The 21,995-nt window shown below is 53.7% G+C and overlaps 1 long non-coding RNA gene across 2 annotated transcripts in view; it reads right to left on the reverse strand.

Annotated features, from left to right (window-relative positions):
- Positions 1 to 21,995, reverse strand: part of LOC121042270 (uncharacterized) — a 70,945-nt gene that overhangs the window by 17,098 nt on the left and 31,852 nt on the right. The window contains exon 3 of one of the 2 annotated variants that reach the window (XR_005796061.1): positions 14,310 to 14,575. This is a non-coding gene — a long non-coding RNA (uncharacterized LOC121042270). Of the gene's footprint in view, positions 1 to 13,818; positions 14,576 to 21,995 lie in introns of those variants that run through there. The other variant, XR_005796060.1, reaches the window with a different exon arrangement.

Consider the following 21,995-nt stretch of genomic DNA (forward strand, 5'->3'; position numbering starts at 1 on the left):
ACAGGAAGGAAGGAGGGAGGGAGAGAGAGAGAGGGAGAGAGAGAAAGGAAGGAAGGGAGGGAGGAAGGAAGAAAGAAAATACCTGGAATAAAAGGTATCTGCAAGAGCCCCACAGGTAACATCACACTTAGAGGTGAAGGGCTGAGTGCTTTCCCCTGAAGATCAGGAGCAAGACAAGACTCGACATTGTACTGGAGGCTGTAGCCAGTGCAATTAAGCAAGAAAAGAAATAAAAGGCATCCATATTGGAAAGGAAGAAGTAAGACTATTTCTATTTGCATATGAAATAATGCCATATATAAGGAATCCTCCAAATCAAAAAACTTACTGGAACCAGTAAATGGGTTCAGCAAAGTTGCAGGATATAATAGCAATGTACAAAGATCAACTGTATTTCTGTATACTTGCAACGAGTGATTCAAAAATGAAGTTAAGGAAACAACTCTTGGGGCGCCTGGGTGGCTCAGTCGGTTAAGCGTCTGACTTCAGCTCAGGTCATGATCTCATGGCTCATGAGTTCGAGCCCCGTGTCGAGAGGGATTGTTTTGTGTTTGGTTTTGAAAATAAAATCCTATGGCAAATCTTGGAATTTTGGAAAGTAAAAGGGACCAAAGTCATCATATGGGAACTGACCTATCTCTGCACTTGACAGCTACAGAACTCAGCAATTTGCTCAAGGACACACAACCAACCACTGCCTTCAGGGAGAGGGGGAGTCGGGTTTCCTGCCTCCTGACCCTGGTTCTATCCAAGCCATGAGCTTGCCCCTCTAAATTATGTCCCCTCCCTGGAGGTGTGAAGACAATGACAAACCAAGTCAACAGATCAGAGTGACTGAAAACACACACAGACACACACACACAGACACAGACAGACACAGACACACAGACCCTTGATTGTCCTCCTTCCACTAGCCTGGGAATTTATGAGAAAGCCCCTCTTCTTATTTAAAACATGCACAAATCTGGAAAGAAGTTTTCAGAAGAACGCTAATGGTCTGATGGAGAAAAGAAAACTGGTCCTTTATTCAAAATGTAACTCAATGTTCCATTTGAATTAGTGCCGGCTTTATGTAGCAGCTGCCTAAGATTTGATTTTTCCATTAATCATAAAGATCATCTGAACGACGGGCTTGCACTACCGTTTCTGGTTCCTTCTCTCCTCCCTCTTCCAAGAACTGGGAGCTGTGCCAGAGGACAGGGCCCGCGTCCCCACACAGGTGTTCGGACTTAGACGCCATGAAGTTTATTCCCAGGCTGACGGCGGAGAGCGTGACAGACATCGGCCCTGCCTCCCTGCTTCTTCCTTAACACAAAGTGTGTAACCTCGTTCTCCCGGGAAAGACTAAAGCCGTGCAGAGCACATGGTGTGGACTGTAAACACTGCTCTCCAATCCCGCCCTCCGCGCCCCCCAGACGTAACAGCCATTCGCAGGCTGGCGGTTGTCCTGTCTGCGGTCTTTTCTGCTCCTCGTGTCCACACACGCAGACGTTAATATGGACTCATTTTTATTTGAATGGAACGCTCCTCTACACATCGTCCCCACTTTGTAATAACACGCCTGAGATCGCACTGACATTGGCCTGTACTAATGGACAGGTTGTTCCCTGGGCATACGGACAGACTCCCAGTACTTTACGTGATTAGCTCACTCAATCGCACAGTAACTGTAAGATAAATCAAATCATTCTGCTGAATTTAGAGACGAGGAAATTGAAGAGCTTGTTTTCCCAAAGACACACGGTTAAGCGATGGAGAGGTGATCCAGTCCCGGGCAGTCTGGCGTCAGAAGGCCACACTTTTAACCGCGAGGCGACGTGACCTCTTCGTGACGCACATGCTCAATATTGCATTTAAATAGTTCCTTTTACAGAATCTTTAGATTGCGCCTCATTTCTCACCATTATAAACAATGCTGTAATCACATCCTCATATGTGTAATCAAGTCTATCAATCTCTCCTTTTACAGCTTCTGAATTTGCATCTTGTGTGGGAAGCGTCTTCACCCCTAAGTTATAAATAATCCTTCCTTTTCTTCTACAACTTTTATGGTTTGACTTCATTCATTTAGCACTCCAGTCCCTCTGGAATTTATTTTGATGTATGGTGTAAGTTAGAGGTTTAATTTGATTATTTTTCATGAGGATAGCCAATTGTCCCAATATCATTTTTGAATAGTCTTTGGGGGGGGGGGGGAGGTGAGGAGATATTTCCCAAGAAAATCTTTGAAGACTTAAAAAGACACTCTACATCAGACATTAAGATCCACCCATGCTTAATCAACTGTTGAGAAGTATAATCCTAAAATGGCTCCTTAAACAGACAGGAAAAGTCCCATTTACGGACTGCGGAAAACAAGAAGGAAGCTGAGGATTTCCCCATGTCAAAGGCACCGAGTGGATAATTTCTGAACTTAAGATGTGGGACTCAGTTCAGGTCTTGGTTCTGCCTCTTGGTGCAACCAAGTTGGTTTTGAATAACTCCCCTAACATCTGTGCCTCTGTGCCCTCACCTGTACAAGAGGTGACACCTGTCTCAGCAAGAAGGCGCCGTGATTGGTACACCTGGCCCTCGTCAGGCGCAGCGTTCCCTGGGAAAGGTCTGAGTCCCACTTTATGTCGAGGGACTCAAGTGTCCCCCGAAGGCAGTCCTGCTCGTACACCCAAGAGCCTTTCTATAATACAGTGACCACTGTTTGAGAACTGCTGTTGGCTTCTAGGGGACATTGTACGATGAGCTCAGCTGGACCTTGGTGTCCAGGGACAGATGTCCAGAGGTGGGAGGAAGCGTGACTGTGGATCTCCACGTGTGCACTGTGCCCTCCCTGGCCACCCCCGCCCATCTCTCCAGCCTCTCCTTCTCTGTGTTGGTCAAGTCCTCAGTGAGCCTGGTCTTCACCACCGAGACCACCACCCCAGTCCAAAGATCCCTCCAGCCACTACCCACCCAACATCCTAAACAGGGTGCAGCCTTACTGTCCTCACCCCCTGTCCCCCCTGGCATTTCTGCCTGCTGTACCCTGGCTGTCACCACCCCCCCCAGACCTGCCTCCCGGGGGACACCCGTAGGCCCAATCCCATGGACACACCTCATCCTTTTCCAGCTTGGCTTCTTGGCATCTGTAGACCCTTCTGACTACTTCCTCCCCCTTAAAATACCCTCTTAGTGGGGGTTGGGGGATGCTAGAACTTCCTGCTGATGCTCCGACCTCCCTACCCCTCCTTCCTGGTCTTCCCCAGAGCGCCTCGCCCTCTGTCCGTACCCTACATGCGGCATCTACGCAGTTCTGGGCTGTGCCCTCTTCCCTTTCCCCCACATGCCCTTCCCTGAGACCTTCTACACCTCGTCACAGGCTGGTGACTTTCAAAGCCACAAATCTATCCCATATGTCCGACTTCCTAATAGTCCCATTCGGGCACCCACCTTAGCACAACATAACCCAGTTAAAGTCCACCAACACCCCTCCCTGCCCATCAGCTGTGAGGACGGCTGGATGCTCAAACCATCCCTCTCTCCACCTTGTCCCTCTTCCCAAATCCTGTCCATTCTACTGCTAAACATCTCCCGAATCGGTCTACTCTCCAGCTCCACAGCTACCACCCCGATCAGGCCACATCCCGTCACAACTGGATTTCTGGATTTTTCCTCCTAACTGGCACCCCCCTACCCCTGTCCAGTCTGACCCTGCAGTCATTCCCAATCTCAGATCTGATCTTATTATTCCCTGGGTGTAAGCCCATCAATAATTCCTGGGTGTGCTTAGAATAAACTTCAGAGTTTGTTACATGGCTCACAACCCCGCATGATCTCGATCCTGCAATCTCTCTCCAGTACTACCACCCGTACCCCATTTCCCCCATGCACGTGCACGCACACACATGCACACACATGCACGCTTCACTTATACTAAACATTTTCTATTTCCCCAAATACCGCTTTTCACTGTTCCCTCTGCCTGGAATATTCTCTATCCAGCCCCACCCCAACCTCAGCCGCCTTCTATCCAACTCATGCTTCAGATTTCAGGATATAGCTCACCTCCTCCAGGAAGTCCTCCCTGAATCATCTGCTATGGGCACCTACGGTGACCTAGGCCATCTTTATGAGGATTGGGTTGACCACAGTCAGTTACAGGCACTGGTCAGCTGTCTGTCTCCCTCACTGGTCTGTGAGCACGGGGACCAGGCATTTGCTACTGTTTTCCATCACCTAGCACAATGCTGGATCAGAGTAGACACTCAACACACTGAAGGAAACCATCATATGTCACCCCAAAATATGCTTCTTTGACTTAAAAGTTATTCTGAGCCAAAGGCAATGAAGAAGCAGCAAACACATGGCAAGCTCCCTCTAGCCTCCTTTTCTGTCTGAGGGTAGGACATAAATTCTCCTCTTACTCAAGACACTCAGCTGCACCAGAGGCCTCTGCAAGCAGAATATTCTCAACAGTCCACAGCCCTCGTATGCCTGGGACCACCTTCCTGCGTCCTGTCCCTTCTCTGCAGATGCAGACGCCACGTAAGCCAGAGTTCTACGACAGCGTTTTGAGTTACCCTTCACTTGGGCTTCTCCCACGTGATGCAAACTGCATGAGTTAATCAGCTGCTGTTCTTCTGTTAATCTGTCTCTGTGTTAGGGTGTCCGGGCTGAAAGCCTGATACGGGCAGGGGTGAAGGTCTGTCTCCTCTTCAGCGTATTTCTGAATGAGTGAATGGGACCTGCTTTCTGGGTACTCACTAGTTTATCAGGATATACTGCATCTACAACCATGGTCTTCTGACCAGGTAGTTGGTTAAGATTAAAAGGAACCCATAATTAATATGGTATTTTTTATTTGAAAAAATCACCATCAGCATTTACCAAAATAAATTCTATTTTTTTTTAATTTTTTTTTTTAACGTTTATTTATTTTTGAGATAGAGAGAGAGACAGAGCATGAATGGGGGAGGGTCAGAGAGAGGGAGACACAGAATCTGAAACAGGCTCCAGGTTCTGAGCTGTCAGCACAGAGCCTGACGCGGGGCTCGAACTCACGGACCGCGAGATCATGACCTGAGCCGAAGTCGGCCGCCCAACCGACTGAGCCACCCAGGCGCCCCATAAATTCTATTTTTAAATTATCATAGATGAGATGCCATTTATAGCAAAAATTGTCTTTTGGAAGAACATTCCTGGGCACTTGGACAGTCTTCCACCCCCTATGGCTCCATAGATGACCATTTCCAGCCTGACCCACGATCCTGTCCATGTCCTCAAGAGACCTGGGACATTTTGCCCCGATGACTGGACTGGAGGCATCAGGACTGAACCGAAAAGTGGCCTCTTGAGGCCTTGACTCCTGTTTTTGCAGCTGCAGTGCTCGACATCATGTTTCCTTATGTCCCAGCTGTTTGCTCTGACACACTCACAAGCAGAATCGCCTTTTCCTGACGTGATGCTCTGAACTGAAGCTAACCCCACATGCTATGTGGCATCCCTTCCCACATCCACCAAGACAAGCGAGAACCTGCCGTAGCAGCGCTCAGTGCTTTCTCCCAGCAAGGAGCAGCCTGCAGAGCTACTTTACAAAATCACCAGAAATCTGCAAATTTCCCTGTTCACCTTGTCTATCAAGCCCTTAAAGAGATAACGCTGTGTGGAGAACACAGAGCTGTAGTCGCATAGATCGGAGTTTGTTCTGGACGGTTGACCTAACCTGTCTGGGATTCAGCTTTCTCTCTCATCTGAAAGAACCGACTTCATAAGGTTGCTAGAAGGATCACATGAGGTCACATACATAAAACAGCTCACAACAAACACTGGTACCTTCCTCCTCTTCCCCCATATCCTGGAGATTCAATAAAGTCAGGCCCAAGGAAAGGCACCCATGCTCAAGCACAGATTAGCAAACAGTGCTTCCTAATGGTCAAGGCTCCAAGCCATGCTCTAAACAAACTCTGAGGAAATCCCTTCTCCCAGCAACTAAATGACTGAGCAGAGAAACCATAGCGGGTCTGCGTGTCCATCAGAGGGAGGGCCCCTAGATGAGCTCAGAAATCCAGGTGGCGTCGGCCAAGAGATGAAGGCCACAAAGGCATGGCGGCCTCATTCCAACGCAGAGTATGGAGAGCACTTTGTGTTGAGCCACAAGTAGGGTGGCCATCCTAGGTCTCCTGAGACCCTCCTGTTTTCATCCGAAAAGTTCCATGTCTCGGTCACTGTGCCCAAGACAGTGAGACCCCTGGTTGGTGAGCATCCAACAGTTTCTCGTTGTAGGAAAGTGGGGGCCCCACCTGGGTCTCCAGGGCTCTCTGACCTCCCCTCTGGCACCTCACCCTAGCCAGGTTTAGGGCTCTGTGACTCGCACGCGTGATTGCACACATGTGAGTCACCTAGGCATCACCCTCAGAGCCTGTGACTTACTTCTTGTGACGTGGGACCTGGGCAGGTAGTTTCAAAGCGCCTCAGGTGATTTTAAAGCAGAGCCAGGGTTGAGGACAGCTGGGTACATTCTTTGCGAAAGTATTTTTTCCACGTGCATCCTTCAGAAACTTTAAAATGGCCTTTGAATATTAAAAGGGAGATTTAAGAATATAAAACAACCTCTTTTCACGTGTGGAAGTGAAACTAGAATGTGCTTAGGAATGGAAAATGCTAACACTCACTGTGAGACTGCCCAGCGGCTGAGCTAAGAATGAATGCACCAAAAAGGGCTTTTGAGGAAAGCCTTGTCTCCAACAAAGATCCTAGGGTTGTATATCTGAACTATTATGTCCCTTCGAAGTCGTTACTATATGGAGACAAGCCGTAAAACCTGTTTTAATGATGCTGCCGCTACGGAAACATAAATTTGTTAGAGAGAAATTGCCCTTGGAGACTGAGGTAGGTTTATTAAAATGTCTTGGTCTTGAATGGTGAAGAAATTTTGGTCTTCGGATGCAGATGTAACCCCTGGAATCAATAAAATACAGGAACGTTGGGAACCAAGTCCAGTGAGTTGGTAGTCAGTCGGACAGGGAGCCCTCATCATGGGTGTGAGGGCCGCTGTTTCCCAGGGGCTCTTGCTACTAAAGACTATGGCCCTTGGTGACCAGTGCTCTAGCCGGCACAAGGCACAGGCTCAGTGGCTGGACGAAACGACATGCTGTGACAGCGATCCCAAGTGGCCTTGAAGGTCATTCTCAGAGAGGAGAGGAGAAGTGGCTGCAGAAATACTGGCCTCCCTGGAAGAATTTTCCAGGTGGGTACTGCTGGTGCCATATGTTTGTTACAAAGACCACTTCAGTTCTTCCCAAAGATGTCTGGATCATAGGGGAGTGGCCCATAGCAAAGTCATGGTAGCTCCAAGAGATGATGGTGGCCTCTTTGGAGCTTTCACTAAGGAACATTCTTCACGGTGAACAACCCAAAATGTCGGCCTGACCCATGGCTGTGCAGGCTCAACACCATAACTGCTAGCACGTGGGGAACGGGGGTAGACTCCCATTAGCAGGGTGAGGAGAAGGATATACACCACCAGAATTTGTTGTGTTAGTTGTGTCACAAAGAGAAGTACAACAGTTGTAGGGTCCAGGGGCCTCTGGTAATTGTGACCCGCACACTTTCCCCCAAAAAAGCAGACCTGGCTGGGAAGGTAAGGGGCCATCAAGAAAATGGCAGGGTGAGCGGGAACTCAAGAAGAGCTCATGATAAACGAGTGGCCGCTTGTCGTGATGGGGGAGCCCTTCAACAGGAACGCAACACTCGAATCCAGCGACCAGGATGCCTCCCCTGGGTCCTCAGAGGAAACGGCCCAAGTTCAGCCCTGCAACTACCTTTCCATTTGTACGTCCATCACTGTCCAACCTCTTTTTGGTCACATCCTTTACCTGCGTTAGTACATTCGGCCGTGTTACGTCACACCTCACGAACCTTAACGCACTTTGCCTCTTTGAGACGACTTTGCACCTTTGGGTCTGTTATGAACTAACCTTGTTTATTATGAATTTCACTCTTATTTCCCTGTTTCCCAAGTTTATGGAGGTCAGGAGACACACCTGGCCACGATATTCTGACAACACTGGAAGTGACTGGAAGTGTCTCACGTGAAAAAACAACGCTTTTGTAAAGAAAAATCCATTCATTCATTCATGCAATGAATACTGATATTGCCAGGTACGTTTCTTAACGCTGGCAATTCCATGGTGAATAAAACAGATCCAGTCCAAAACCTCACGGGGCTTACGTTCTAGTTGAAAAAAAACAAACACAAGAGAGAATGAATAGTTACGTAAAGTAATTTCATATGGTGATAAAAAGAAAGTAAGTGAAATTAGAAACTCCTACTAAAATGTTTGTTTGTGGGGCCCCTGGGGGGCTCAGTCGGTTGAGCATCTGGCTCTTGATTTCAGCTCGGGTCATGATCTCAGGGTCGTGGGATCAAGCCCTGCGTTGGGCTCCGCTCTGAGCCTGAAGCCTGCTTGGGATTCTCTCTCTCCCTCTAACCTAACGTGACGTGACGTGACGTGACGTGACGTGACGTGACGTAATGTAACGTAACGTAACGTAACGTAACACAAAAAAATAAAATAAAGTAAAATAAAAAAAATAAAATAAAACAAAATAAAAAAATAAAAAAGTAAAGTAAAAAGTAAAATAAAATAAAAATAGAAAATAAAAAATAAAGTAAAGTAAAATAAAATAAAACAAAAGTAAAGTAAAAAAGAAGTGTTCTCTAGTAAATAAGGGACCCAGAACGGCTGGAACTGTCGCTGTCCAGGGAGGAGGATGAAGGGAGGGGCCCGCTCACAAGGACACAGAACGCCTGAGGTCGGGGGTCCCGGGTCGGAGGGGGCTTGTGCGCCTCTCCCGCCCCACAAATCCGTGCCAGGGAGCTTCTCTCCCGCCGGGGCTGTTTCCATTTTTGACAGTTTCCTCAGGATCTCCGGCCGTACGTGACCTGTGGAGAAGGGGCCCGGGTGCCTTCCCTGTGCCCCCCTGAACTGCGGGTCTCGAAGCCACGCCCCAGGGGGTGACGGAAGTAACCTCTCACCGCGAGGCGCGGACAAACAGGAAGCAGCAGCCAGGGGGCAGGACGGCCGTCGGGGCTCGTACCCCCACCGGGCGCCCCTGTGTCCGCGGGCAGAAGAGGCGTCTGCACGCGTCACCCGGCTGAACCCACGCAGCCACACCCGAGGGACACGACGAGCAAGGAGCGGCTGCGTTGGAAAGACAAAGACCACATCCGCTAGGCCGGGAAAGGGCAAGTCAGAGAAAGGCCGAGGACGTCCCCTGTTAATACGGATGACACACGACTACGGGGACGGCCCCGGGGACCCCGTCCCCATTTCCAGGCCCTCTGCAGCAGGAGACACGGCTCCCGAAAGAGCGCTGAGGCGCCCCTGCTGGGAAGGGGCCCCGCCCCGCGTGCCGGACGGACGTCGAGGCTCCACGTGCCCTGGGCGGCCCCGGCCGGGCCCCCTGATGACACAGCCGCTCGGCGGTTCCCCGGAGGTCATCCCCACACGCAGCGCTGGCTGTAATTCTTCCAGCAGAAGTCGGTTCCCTTCAGTCCAGAGAGGAGACAGCAGAGGTCTGCAAGGGTCAGGTCAAGGTCACAGAAGCGCCAAACGTCGATTGGTGCCCTGGTCTGTGGACCTCAGACCCCATCCGACACGCGCCGTGGCTCCGCCTCTGAAATCCACGAGTAGAGTCCGCTGAGAGCCACTCCTTCTGTCTGCCCGGAACAGCCTCCTCCTGCCCGTCGACTACCTCCTGGCTCGTGCAGGACCCCCTGACGCGCGTCTGTCCTGCCGGGAACGCGCATCCTTGGTGTTCTGGTTCCTGTCTCGCTGGCGCCGTGTATTGCGGTCAAGGGCGCAAAGGCATTTTAGTGGCCGTGCTCACCTCGTCGTTTTTGTGCACTTCCTTATCCTGCTTATTAGTGGTAATAATCAGCACCCACTGGGGCACCTGCAGCGCTCAGCCGGTTGAGCCTCCGACTCCAGCTCAGGTCGTGATCTCGCGGTCCGTGAGTTCGAGCCCCGCGTCGGGCTCCGTGCCGACGGCTCGGAGCCTGGCGCCCGCTTCGGATTCTGTGTCTCCCTCTCTCTCTCTGCCCCTCCCCCGCTCGTATGCACGCTCTCTCTCTCTCTCAAAAGTAAATAGACAGTAAAAAAAAAAATTTTTTTTAAATACTCGACACCCCTTGTTGAGGGTTGACCAGGGGCAGACGCTCTGCTAAGCCCTGGACACGCGTCGTTTCACGTAAGCCTCACGCCTGCCCTTGATGCTGCTGTTTGGATCCCTGTCTTGGCCATCGGGGAAACTGAGGCTCCGAGAGCCATCCAGCTGGTGCGTGCTGCTGTGGGGACGCACACCCAGGCCTCGTGACGGTGGAGTCTGCGCACTGAACCAGTGGATCCTACCCGGTGGAGTTCGGCGGAGTGCTGCAGAGACTGTGCTGATTGCCACGGTGTAAATGCTCCCATCAACGTCAGGGTCAGGCTGACAGAGCGACGTCACTGAAGCCGGAGCTTGGAAAAGCACAACATCTAGGAAGAGCCCGCCCCCCACGCCACCCCGTAAGACGCGGACGCGGCCCGGGACACGGAACCTTCCGACCCCGGGCTGACCGCATAGCTGTCCCCCTCTCCCGTCTTGAAGTAGGAACCCGGGCAAAGAGCCGAGCTGACACACGACGTCCCAAACACGCTTACGTTTTCCCGCGGTGCCCTGACTGGTCCCTGGTCGCGGTCCAGGACGCATTGTACAAATCACCCAGTCCGGAGCCGGGAGGGGCCGCCAAGGGCCTCCGGTGCCAGTTCCTGCTCTGGATAAACGCCTTGCCCCTCACGGCCAGTGTCGGTGTCGTGGTTTAGGGGTCCAAACGAGCACGACCCAGGGTGTGGATGTCTGCCTGGGTCAGCACAGGGCACGGACACCCGGAAAGAGCAAGTCAGAGAAGAAAGCATGGAAATGCGGCCCAGTGGCCAGGAGCGTGGGCTCTGGCATCACAGACACCGGGCCAGGGTCGGGCCAGGGTTCCCGACCGCACCTGGCAGGGGTCGTGAGAGCTCGGGCGATTTACCTGGGCCTCCTACACCTCATGTCCTCGTCTATAAAATGAAGATACTGATAATATCGTCCCCACAGAGTTATGAGAAATCCATACGTTAATGTATATAAAGCTCTTAGCACAGCACCTGACATATAAAAATGCTCCATGGAGAATAGCTCTTGTTGGCGAGGACGCGGAGAAAGGGGGACCCTCGTGCACTGTACGTGGGAATGCAAGCTGGTGCAGCCACTCTGGAACACAGTATGGAGGTTCCTCAAAAAACTAAAAATAGAACTACCCTATGACCCAGCAATGGCACTGCTAGGCATTTATCCACGGGATACAGGTGTGCTGTTTCGACCGGGGACACATGCACCCCGACTATCGACAATAGCCAAAGTATGGAAAGATCCCAAGTGTCCACCGATGGACGAATGGATAAAGAAGATGTGGTATATATACAATAGAATATTACTCAGCAATCAAAAAGAATGAAATCCTGCCATTTGCAACTACGCGAATGGAACTGGAGGGGATTATGCTAAGTGAAATTAGTCAGAGAAAGACAAATATCACAGGACTTCGCTCATATGTGGACTTTAAGAAACAAATGAACAAAGAAAGAAAAGAGGCAAAGCGAACTACAGAGCACACACGGCTGGTCACGAGGGGGCGGTGTGGAGACATAGATGCTGGGGATGAAGGAGGGCCCTCGTGATGAAACAAAGAGCAGCTCTGTGCGTGATGAGCTCCTGCTCTAGGAAATGCTGAGGCCCAGGTGCCAAGAGTATGAGACACGGCCACTGTGCGGTGAGAGCAGGATGGGTGTCGGGGCAGCAAAATCAACAGTAGGCGTTTTGGGCAAACGCCCTGATCTGAGCTCTGTGTTCTAGAAGGAAGGCCCAGGGACACCAGAAGAGCGTGTGAGACCAGAGAGGAGGAGATCCACTAAACGCAAACGAGTGACGGCAGAGGCGTGCCCCAGGGGCGGACGGGGGCCCCCGGGGGGCGCACGAGCCCGGCGGTGCTAACGGTGAGGGCGGTCAGCGGGGAGCGGGATTCCAGTCTCTGGTGTGGCAGCCAGCGTGGTGGGGAGGCCGGCGGGGGGCACACAAAGGCGGAGGAGAAAAGAACATGGTAGGTGGGGCGGGCGGGCGGGCGGGGATGCGGGCCCGGAGCTCTGGAAGCCCCCGGTTCCTCTCTCCCGCGGCCGGCCTCCCGTGGCTTCCCCGCGGGAGTCAGGCTCTCACCAGAACTGATCTGAATCTCGATAGAGACCGAGTCCTGAAAAACTAGCAGAAGGATATAAGGGTCTTTGTGTGAGTAGCTAAGGAGGGGACCGCGGCAGCTCCTGGCAAGATAGAAAACGGCCGCGGAGAAATGAAAAGGCAGGAGCGTTCCAGACGCAGGCAGAACCCTCACGACGGCAGTCAACAGCGCAGGCAGGCAAAGGCATTCGGAGAGCGAGGTTCCATCCTGGGATGCGATTTTCCCCATAAAATAAAGTAGTTTTCCATTACTGTGCATATGAGAAGATTGTGAAAATGGCCAGAACTGGAAAGATGGAGAAACTGTAAAACCGCTTAACGTCTCAGTTTTTCTTGCCTCCCGGGCTGTTTCTACGATGGGTCCTGCCTCACTGTGGCGACAGCCCTCTCTGTACGGTCGACTGCGTGCGCGCGTGAGACCTTCACGCCTGCTTTTTCACGTGTAAACCGTGAAACTACGAGGAAAGCATGTTGCGACAATAATCAGGATGATCCGTGCGACAGAAAAACTAGCCTTAACATGGGCCATTTCAATACAGAAGAACTCATCAAACCACAAGAGGTAAGCATCAAAAACACGATGGGTGAGGGGAAGCTGAGCGACAAATAGTTTGAGACAAGCATCCCACCCCGTCCCTCACCCTCTCCCTTGTGCTAAGATTGCTGTTGGATTAAAATACGCTTTTAAATCCAATACAAAGACTAAAGCAAATATAGCTGAGTATTCATCCAACTTCTGGAGGGAAGGGACTATTTCTTTCCTAAACTGAGACTCGGTAGAATAAATCAAATGTAAGCTACAAACGATGAATACCCTCCCTCCTTTGAGAACTCAACCAGATCAAGAGGAAAATCACTCCGCCCTTCACGAAAAAAATGGTAACGAGTATCAACAGTCAAAAGAGAAATACGGCCACGGAACAAATGGAAAATGGTGGGACTCCAGGAATAATCAAAGAAATGTAAATTAAACGTAACGTAACCCTATTTTTTTTAGCCCATGAGATTAACAAGCTTTAAAGACTGTGCTCAGTAAGCCATCGGGAGAGGCTGGTTAGGCTGTGGTAAGAACCAGTCACAAAAAGGCAGTGGCTGAAAACACGGCTGGTAAACTCTGTACGTAAACGGCCAGATGGGAAACACGTGAGGCTTTGTGACCCACAGGGTCTCTGTTACAAGTATTCAACTCTGTCACTGCAGCCAAACAGCAGCCGCAGATAACCCATGAACGAGCGGGCAAGCTGTGACCCAGGCAAACCTCATTTATTATTATTATTTTTTCAACGTTTATTTATTTTTGGGACAGAGAGAGACAGAGCATGAACGGGGGAGGGGCAGAGAGAGAGGGAGACACAGAATCGGAAACAGGCTCCAGGCTCCGAGCCGTCAGCCCAGAGCCCGACGCGGGGCTCGAACTCACGCGAGATCACGCGAGATCTCGCGAGATCGTGCCCTGGCTGAAGTCGGGCGCTCAACCGACTGCGCCACCCAGGCGCCCCAAGGCAACCCTCATTTAAAGAACGGGTGGCGAGCCAGATTTGGACTGCAGGCCGTGGCTTACCAACCTCAGGCTCAAAACGGACTTATTTCTCCCTCCTGCTCCATGACTTTGCAGGTGGGCAGGGACATTCTGGTCCCTCCAGCCACTCGGGGGTCTGAGCCTATGGGGGGGCTCCAAATTCACTTCTGCTTCCGTAATTACTTCAGCGGGGGATTCTAGAAAGTCACACACAGGCTATTCAACGCCCCAACCCAGGAACGACGTACTCACTCCCGCTCACGGGCCAGAACTAGCTGCCAGGTCCTGCCCCACGACCAGGGGGCCAGGAAGGTCAGGTCTGCGCCCCACCGCAGCTGGTCACCCGTCAGCTGCACTAACCATCGCCTCCCCTGGTGCTAGTGAGGACGCGGGGAGAGGCAGCCCAGACCCACCGGGGGCGGTGGGGGGGTGGGGTGTTGCTGATGCAGGAAATGAAAAGACAGGACAGACGGTCACACTGGAGCCACAGGGAGACGACAAGTACCTTCGCAGCGTCTGGGCGCTGGCGCTCCGTGTCAGCCAGGCCGTGGCCGCACGTGACAAAGCCTCGTGCCGCGGACGTCAGAGGGAGACAGCAGCAGGCGCCCAGGTCTTCGGGGAGTGCATCTTCCAGTTTTCGCGTCCATTCCCACAGTTGGGGGTCTCCCGTCACACGTGGAATGAATTTTCCGAAGCTCCCCTCTGCCGTCCGCGAGGCATCCAGGTTGCTGCGGTCTCTGTCGAATAGGACATTGGCGTCGAGTTCTCCCTCTGCAACAAAATGTAGATTTTTTTTCCCATTTAGAGTCGGGCCCCTCGTTTCCAAATGCTGAATAGGATGGCACTTTAAAAAGAATTCCAGATGGTTAAATTAGGAGACTGACAGTTAAGGGGGGGGGGGGGGGAAGAGCAGCCCAAGATTACTCACAGATCCCGAAGCCTTTTAATTTGGCTATGAATGAAAAATGCGTTTCTATTTAAGTGGAACTTAAGTGCAACTTGTCATACTTGGTTCTGAAACCACTGTTGGGCATTTTATGGGCCCTGGCTGTGTCTAGAAAGGTTCTTCTGACAAATCCAAATTCTCCACCCCAAGATAAAGGTATCACAAGCTTCCTGGGAGTGAAGAGGAAACACGGCAGAGGGTAAGACTGGGCCCTGGATGGAGCCGGAGACAGATACTGATGGGGGGTCCCATTCAGGGGATGGAGTTCCCGGGTCTGTTCTTCATGTTGAAGAGCTTCATGTTCTGAGCTTCATGTTGACACAAGGCCACATCTGAGGGAAACTATAACGCAAAACATCAAGGCCTGTGGCTCAGACGCAGAAATAAAAAAAGATGAAGCACAGGTTCAGAGGAAACTTAGTATTTATTTAATGTTTTTCCTTATATAACAAGAAGGCTGGAGGTAGATGGTTGGGTGACACTGATCCAGCAGATTTAAGATCCGAGGGCTAAAAGTCTCAGATGTTCTTGGCCATTCCTCATGAACTCAAAATAACTGCCGCAACCCCAGCCATCACATCTACATTCCAGGCCAAAAAAAAAAAAAAAAAAAGCACAGCAGCTGAATCTGTTCCTCGGTGGACAGGAGAGATCTTCACAGAGAACAAAATGAAGGGTGGCCAATATGATTGATTGATGAACGACTCCACTGTCCGAGGAGGAAATTGCGTCTTCCTGTATGGCAGGACTAGCGATCACAGCCTGTCGTTTCCCGTCTTTTCCTAGGGGGAGGTTTTATTGCGTTTACGCCCTACGGCAGGTATCGTGTGCTCCCTGGAAGCAGTGACACAGACAGAGGCCGGGGCAGTGAAGGGCACGTCTGGAGGTCGTGAGACCCAGTTCTGGTGAGCAGGTCAAGGGCGACATCAGGAACAGAGCTTTGTCGGCCGGTCTGCTGTGCTGCTCTCGCAGGCGGGCCCCTCACCCCAGGTACAGGGGGTTAACATACGGCCTCGGGAGAGACGTTCTCTCGCCCCCGCGGGGCTCCCAGGTGGGAAGATGGGGGGCCGAGGCCAGAAAGGAGGTGGAGGGGGGACAGGGGCTGGCCGTTTAATGGGGACCGAGCTTCAGGCTCGCAGGATGAAGCGGTCAGGAGACGAGGCTCGACAGTGAGGGCATGTTCCCGTTAAGTGAGATGTGAACGTACCCGATTCTTTTCACAGAACTGAGTGGGGTCCTGTCGTGGACAGCTGGGAGGGTCCTGAGTCCAGAAGGAACGAGGGGGAAGGGGAGGAGGAGGCCTGCCGTAGAGACGGCGGGCGGGAAGATGACAGGGCACCGAGGCCCCCGCTGCGGCTGCCTGGGCGGGCCCTCCCAGAGGCCAGCCCTGTGACACGAGGGATCGCGGAGCAGAGAGGGTCTCCGGTCGTGGGGGGCGGGGGGGGGGGGCCTTCCCGAGGCCAAATGATATAAATACTGCCGAGTGTCCATCGGCTTCCGTGATCCGCTTTCCCCCAGCTGACCCCGTGAACCCAGACGAGAGGCCCCTGGCCGCCGTGGGTCCCGGAGGTGAAGCGTGGGGACCGGGCACTGACCGCAACTCGACCTTGCGAGGCTGTCATGGACACGGGCTCCGTGGGCACGGACCCCACGGGGTAACGGCGGAGGCAGCCCCGGGGCCACCTCCTCATCCCCCGGACCGGTGCCCCTCGCGTCCCGAGATGCAACAGGGGTTCTGCCTTGCTCCCTGTGGTTGTGGCAAACTCGCCTGTCCCCTCCTGCTGGTACTGGGGAGCCCTGCCCTGCGGCTTGACCCCCGCGGCCACCACGAGGCCGACCTGCCACCGGGCAGGCCCGCCGAGCCCCTCTGCAAGTGGTGGCCTGCCGAATACTCACAAGGACCCAGTAAGGGCTGGCCTGGTGTGACAGTGGCACCCGGACAGGCTAACTGTGGGATCGAGCCCTGAGGTGGGGGGGGGGGTCGTCACAGCCGGGGCCGGTGCCTGTGTCCTTCCGCGCCAGGCAGCCGGAGCCCCACCTGCAGAACCCCGCCAGGGGGACCACAGCGGAAGGCCCCCCGCTCTCTGCCCCTGTCACTATCCGTCACGACCTGTGCGGACACGCTCGTCACCCTCTGAGTCCCCCACTCGTGGTCCACGGACCGGCAGCTCCAGACGTCACCTGGAGCTGGTGACAAACACAGGACGTGGGGCCCAGACGCACGGGGTCGGGATCCGTGTGTTAGCAGGACCCCCGATGCCGCTGCATCGTCCCTGCGAACCGGCTTCCCCTCCGCCTGTGTCTGCGGCCTCCTGTCCCCACCACCCGGTGAGACGGAGAGGTTGAGCCGGCTCAGACCAAACAGAGCGGTGCGGGGATGCGAGCGGGTGCTTCCATCCACAGTCCTGGGCCGGTAGCCTCACCGGGGAAGATCGGAGGTAGGTCACTCTACCAAGCGGACGTACCCGCCAAGGTCACCAGCTACACGACACGGCCGGGAACCACACGGGGCGTGCTTAGCGCCATGAGCCGTGCGGTGCAGACCAGAGCGACAGGGGACAGCACGACCCACCCGTTCGACTGGCTACAATTCAGAAACTGACCACAGCAAGTGTTGGTGAGGGTGTAGGGGGAACGAACTCCCCTAACCTGCAGGGGCGGGGGTGGCGGGCGGGGGTGCACACTGACACAAGCACCGTGAGGGACCTCCACTCCCAGCTGCGCACCCAGGGTGAACACAGACCTGTGTCTCCGCAAACATCTGCATCCGTGGGCGCCTGGGGGGCTCGGTCAGTTAAGCGACGGAGTCTTGACTTCCGCTCAGGTCGTGATCTCAACGGTTCGTGAGTTCGAGCCCCACGTCGTGCTCTGTGCTGACGGCTGGGAGCCCGCTTGGGGTTCTCTCTCTTCCTCTCTCTCTGCCCCTCCCTGGCTCGAGCATGCTGTCTCTCTCTCTCTCTCTCTCCCTCCCTATCAAAATAAATAAATAAACTCAAACAATAACCTGCACTCACATGTTCTTACCGTCTTCGCCTGTAACAGTCCAAAGCTAGAAACAGCCCAATGTCCACAGCAGGTGAGTGAACGAATCCGGCCTATGTGAACGGGGCAGGGTGCCCGGCAAGGACACAGAGTGGGCTAGAGATTCACACGGGGACGGGTGATTCCCACAGACGGTGGTCTGTGTGAACGAGGCCCCCCGAAGAGGGGCACGCTACGACCTCCTTCAGAAAATACTCTCGGCCGTGCGAACCACGAGTGACGGAAGGCAGGGCAGGGGAGGGAGGCCCTGGGGAGCCGGTGGCACGAGACACGCGGGCCCCAAATGCATCGAGTTGTGCACTCGCAGTCCCCCCAGGCCGTGACGCTCGGTCACTCCCACCCCCACAGCGAACAAAAGCCGCCCGGCGCAAACACGCGGCACCCCAGTGCGCAACACACGCGTTCCCTTTTCCCTACCCCCGCGGCGGCTGACCGCAGGTGGCCGTGAAGCCCCCGCCGGCCGCCGTTCCTGGATGACGCTCGGGGAAGGTGTGGAGCCTCCGGGCGGGACGAGCACCCCGCGCGAGCCCTGCGGCCGCAAGCAGCTGAGATCTAGGGCCCACTTATCTCCGCAGCGAACCCAGACCCCCCGACCGGTGACGTCGCCCAAACCCAGCGTGCTGTCCGAAGTGTCACGGAAACAGGCCGCTGACCGTCCACAGTGCGCTCCGTGACACAGGGTGGAGCCCTGCGGTGTGAAGGTCCGTCCACGGCATCCACGGAGCAGACACGGGGCCGCCAAAGACCCCGTCGAACCCATCACGACGTCTGTGGTGACGAGGACAGCGGGAACGTTAGCGGGAGGTGGGGGTTCCCCGCGTGCCGCAGCCACTCCTGCCTGACACCGTCACAGCCACGGGGTCCTCTCCATTCTTAGAGTGGTCACAGACCCTCTGAGGTCACACGCACACCCTTCGATGGCACCATCCTGCCTTCCAGATGCTTCAGACCAGACTTTCCCCGCTAACACGGGGGTTCCCGGGAACAAGCATCAAGGTGGATGGTTCGAGAGAAGCGGGGCCGAGGCAGTGCTTCCGACGGACGGACGTCCCCGACAGGAGACCAGCCTGGGAAGAAGGGAAGCTTGGTTTGAAAGGGCATTTCAGGAAGGAACCAGATGCTGTCATCACTCAACAAGGGAGGCCAGAACGCGGGTCCAGGCCAGGGCCTAGCTCAGGAGGAGTCAGAGCCACCTCCTCGTCCCAGAGCCCTCAGAGGCAGGAGCCTCAACGTCCCCTCCAGAGCAGGCAGCGGTCACCGTACAAGGTGATGGGACGAGAAGGTGCTGTTGGCACAGAGCATCCCACCCGCAGCCCGTCAGCAGACCCCCAGCTCCTCCCGCAATCGGCCCTTGGGGCAGGCTGCGTATAGGACGTTTCTGTGCTCGAGTTTCGTCTGTAAACTTTAAAACATGGTCATTCTTGGGGCGCCTGGGTGGCTTCGTCGCGTTAAGTGACCAAATCCTGATTTGGGCTCAGGCCATGGTCTCGTGAGTTCGTGAGTTCGAGCCCTGCATCGGGCTCTGTGCTGACAACAGGGTCTCCTTGGGATTCTACCAATAAATAAATAAACTAACTGTAAATGTTTTTTATTCTCAAGGTAGTTAGCATACAGTGTCGTCCTGGCTTCAAGAGCAGAATCGGTGACTCATCACTTCCATGTAACACCCAGTGCTCATCCCAACAGGTACCCTCCTCAGTGCCCATCACCTGACTAGCCCATCCCCCTTCCCAGCACCCCTTCAGTAACCCTCAGTTTGTTCTCCGTATTTATGAGTCTCTTCTGTTTGGTCCCCCTCCCTGTTTTTATTTTTTGTTTTCCTTCCCTTACGTTCATCTTTTTTGTCTCTCAAAGTCCTCAAATGACTGAACTCGTATGATTTTTGTCTTTCTCTGACTAATTTCGCTTAGCATAATACCCTCCAGTTCCACCCACGTAGTTGCAAATGGCAAGATTTCATTCTTTTTGATTGCCGAGTAATACTCCATTGTATATATACCACATCTTCTTTATCCGTTCATCCATCGATGGACATTTGGGCTCTTTCCATACTTTGGCTATTGTCGATAGTGCTGCTATAAACACGGGGGTGCATGTGTCGCTTCAAAACAGCACACCTGTATCCCGTGGATAAATGCCTAGTAGTGCGACTGCTGGGTCGTAGGGTAGTTCTATTTTTAGTTTTTTGAGGAACGTCCATGCTGTTTTCCAGAGCGGCTGCACCAGCTTGCATTCCCACCAACAATGCAAAAGAGATCCTCTTTCTCTACGTCCTTGCCAACATCTGTGGTTGACTGAGTTGTAACGTTCGCCATTCTGACAGGGTCGTGAGCCGGTATCTCATTGTGGTTTTGACTTGTATTTCCCTGATGATGAGTGAAGTTGAGCATTTTTTCATGGGTCGGTTGGCCATCTGGATGTCTTCCTTGGAGAAGTGTCTATTCATGTCTTTCGCCCATTTCTTCACTGGGTTATTTGGTTTTTTTGGATGTTGAGTTTGATAAGTTCTTTATGGATGTTGGATACTAACCCTTTATCCGATATGTCGTTTGCAAATATCTTCTCTCGTTCCATTGAAAAAAATAAAATAAAACATGATCATTCTTGCAAGCAAGCTTCATCTGTCCTTCACTGTGACAATGACGGCAAGGACGGCCCAGACATCCTCATGGCTGGGCGGCCACAGACAGCTCACACATACACCTCGGCCCCACCCGTAGGACCGGAGCGTGCCTCGGCCTGCTCGGGGCCACGGCGGTTCTGGGCAGCAGTGATGTGCTGTGAGGAGGGCCGCAGCCCTGAGACAGGGGAACCCTGCTGTGGGGGCTGTGGGAGAGACAGGAACAGGAGCCCTTAGGAAGGTCTCGTTCATACGGAGGAGGCCGCGGGTCCCACCGCGTGCAAGGTGATGAGCTGTTGGTGTCAGTTCCCCAGGGCTGTGCTGCCCTCGGTCCCTCCCGGGACATCCCACAGGTGAGTCGGCTCACACCTACTGGAATTCACATCTTCCCCCAGGTCTCGGCCTCTGGGAGCCTCCGGCGGCTGGGCCACGGAGGGAAGTCACAACACGCTCCCCTGCAGGCTCCCTGCACTTCTGCCCCCGACCCGGACACAGCACGTGGACCGCAGCTGCTGCTGGCTGCTCACAGCCCGAGGACCGTGGCCCTGAGTCTCTGTCTGAGCTCAGGGTGAAGGAGCGTGAGGACACAGCACCCGCGTCCTCCCGGGAGGGAGGACAAGGCCGGGCCGCGGGGCCACGGTGACCCCGTGCTACCCGGGGCTTACCTCCGCACCCTGGGTCTGCGCTGCCCTATTTTAAGACAAAGCTCTAATGAGGCTTCCTCTGCCTCGGTCTCCAGACCGCACAATTCCCAGGCTCTCAGATAAGAGAGTCGGGAAAATGTTTGGACAATGAAAGCAGCGAGATCATTAAGGGGAACAAATTCTGCAGAAGAAGGCGGCCTTCCCTGGAGACGCACAATTCCTGCTGCGTCCCGACAGCCTGCCTTCCTTCGCCTAACGGCGGCAACCCCTTACCCAAAAACAAAGCAGGAGCAGGGGAAACTTGACCTCAAACAGATTCCAGATCTGGGTGGGGGAGGGGAGAGAGAGGGCAGAAAGCCCAAAGCCAATGGGGGCGCCTGGGGAGCTCAGCTGGGTAAGCGCCCCACTCTTGATTTCGGCTCAGGTCATGATCTCGGGGTTCGTGGGTTCGAGCACCGGACTGGGCTCTGTGCTGACAGCGTGGAGCCTGCTTGGGATTCTCTCTCCTCTTTCTGCCCCTCCCCTGCTCGCCGTCTCCCTCTCAAAATAAATACACTTAAAAAGAAAGAAACCCAACAGCCCTTAAAAAGCACAACAGAGGGGCGCCTGGGTGGCTCAGTCAGTTAAAGCATCCGACTTCAGCTCAGGTCATGATCTCACAGTCCGTGAGTTTGAGCCCCGCATCGGGCTCTGTGCTGACAGTTCAGACCCTGGAGCCTGCTTCAGATTCTGTGCGTCCGTCTCTCTCTCTCTCTCTCCCCTCCTCCGCTCATGCTCGCTCTCTCTCTGTCTCAAAAATAAACATTAAAAAAAACCCACAATAGACAGAGAATACAGTCACAGTGTGCCAATACCATAAGGACAGTCCTGTGACTGGATTCTGTGTGCACACAGACAACAGCTCGGACAAAACGTCAACAACCCAGAACAGCTGATTCG

Source organism: Herpailurus yagouaroundi, unplaced genomic scaffold, assembly GCF_014898765.1.
Source record: "Herpailurus yagouaroundi ecotype Mexico unplaced genomic scaffold, PumYag 185, whole genome shotgun sequence".
NCBI classification, from domain to species: Eukaryota; Metazoa; Chordata; class Mammalia; order Carnivora; family Felidae; genus Herpailurus; species Herpailurus yagouaroundi.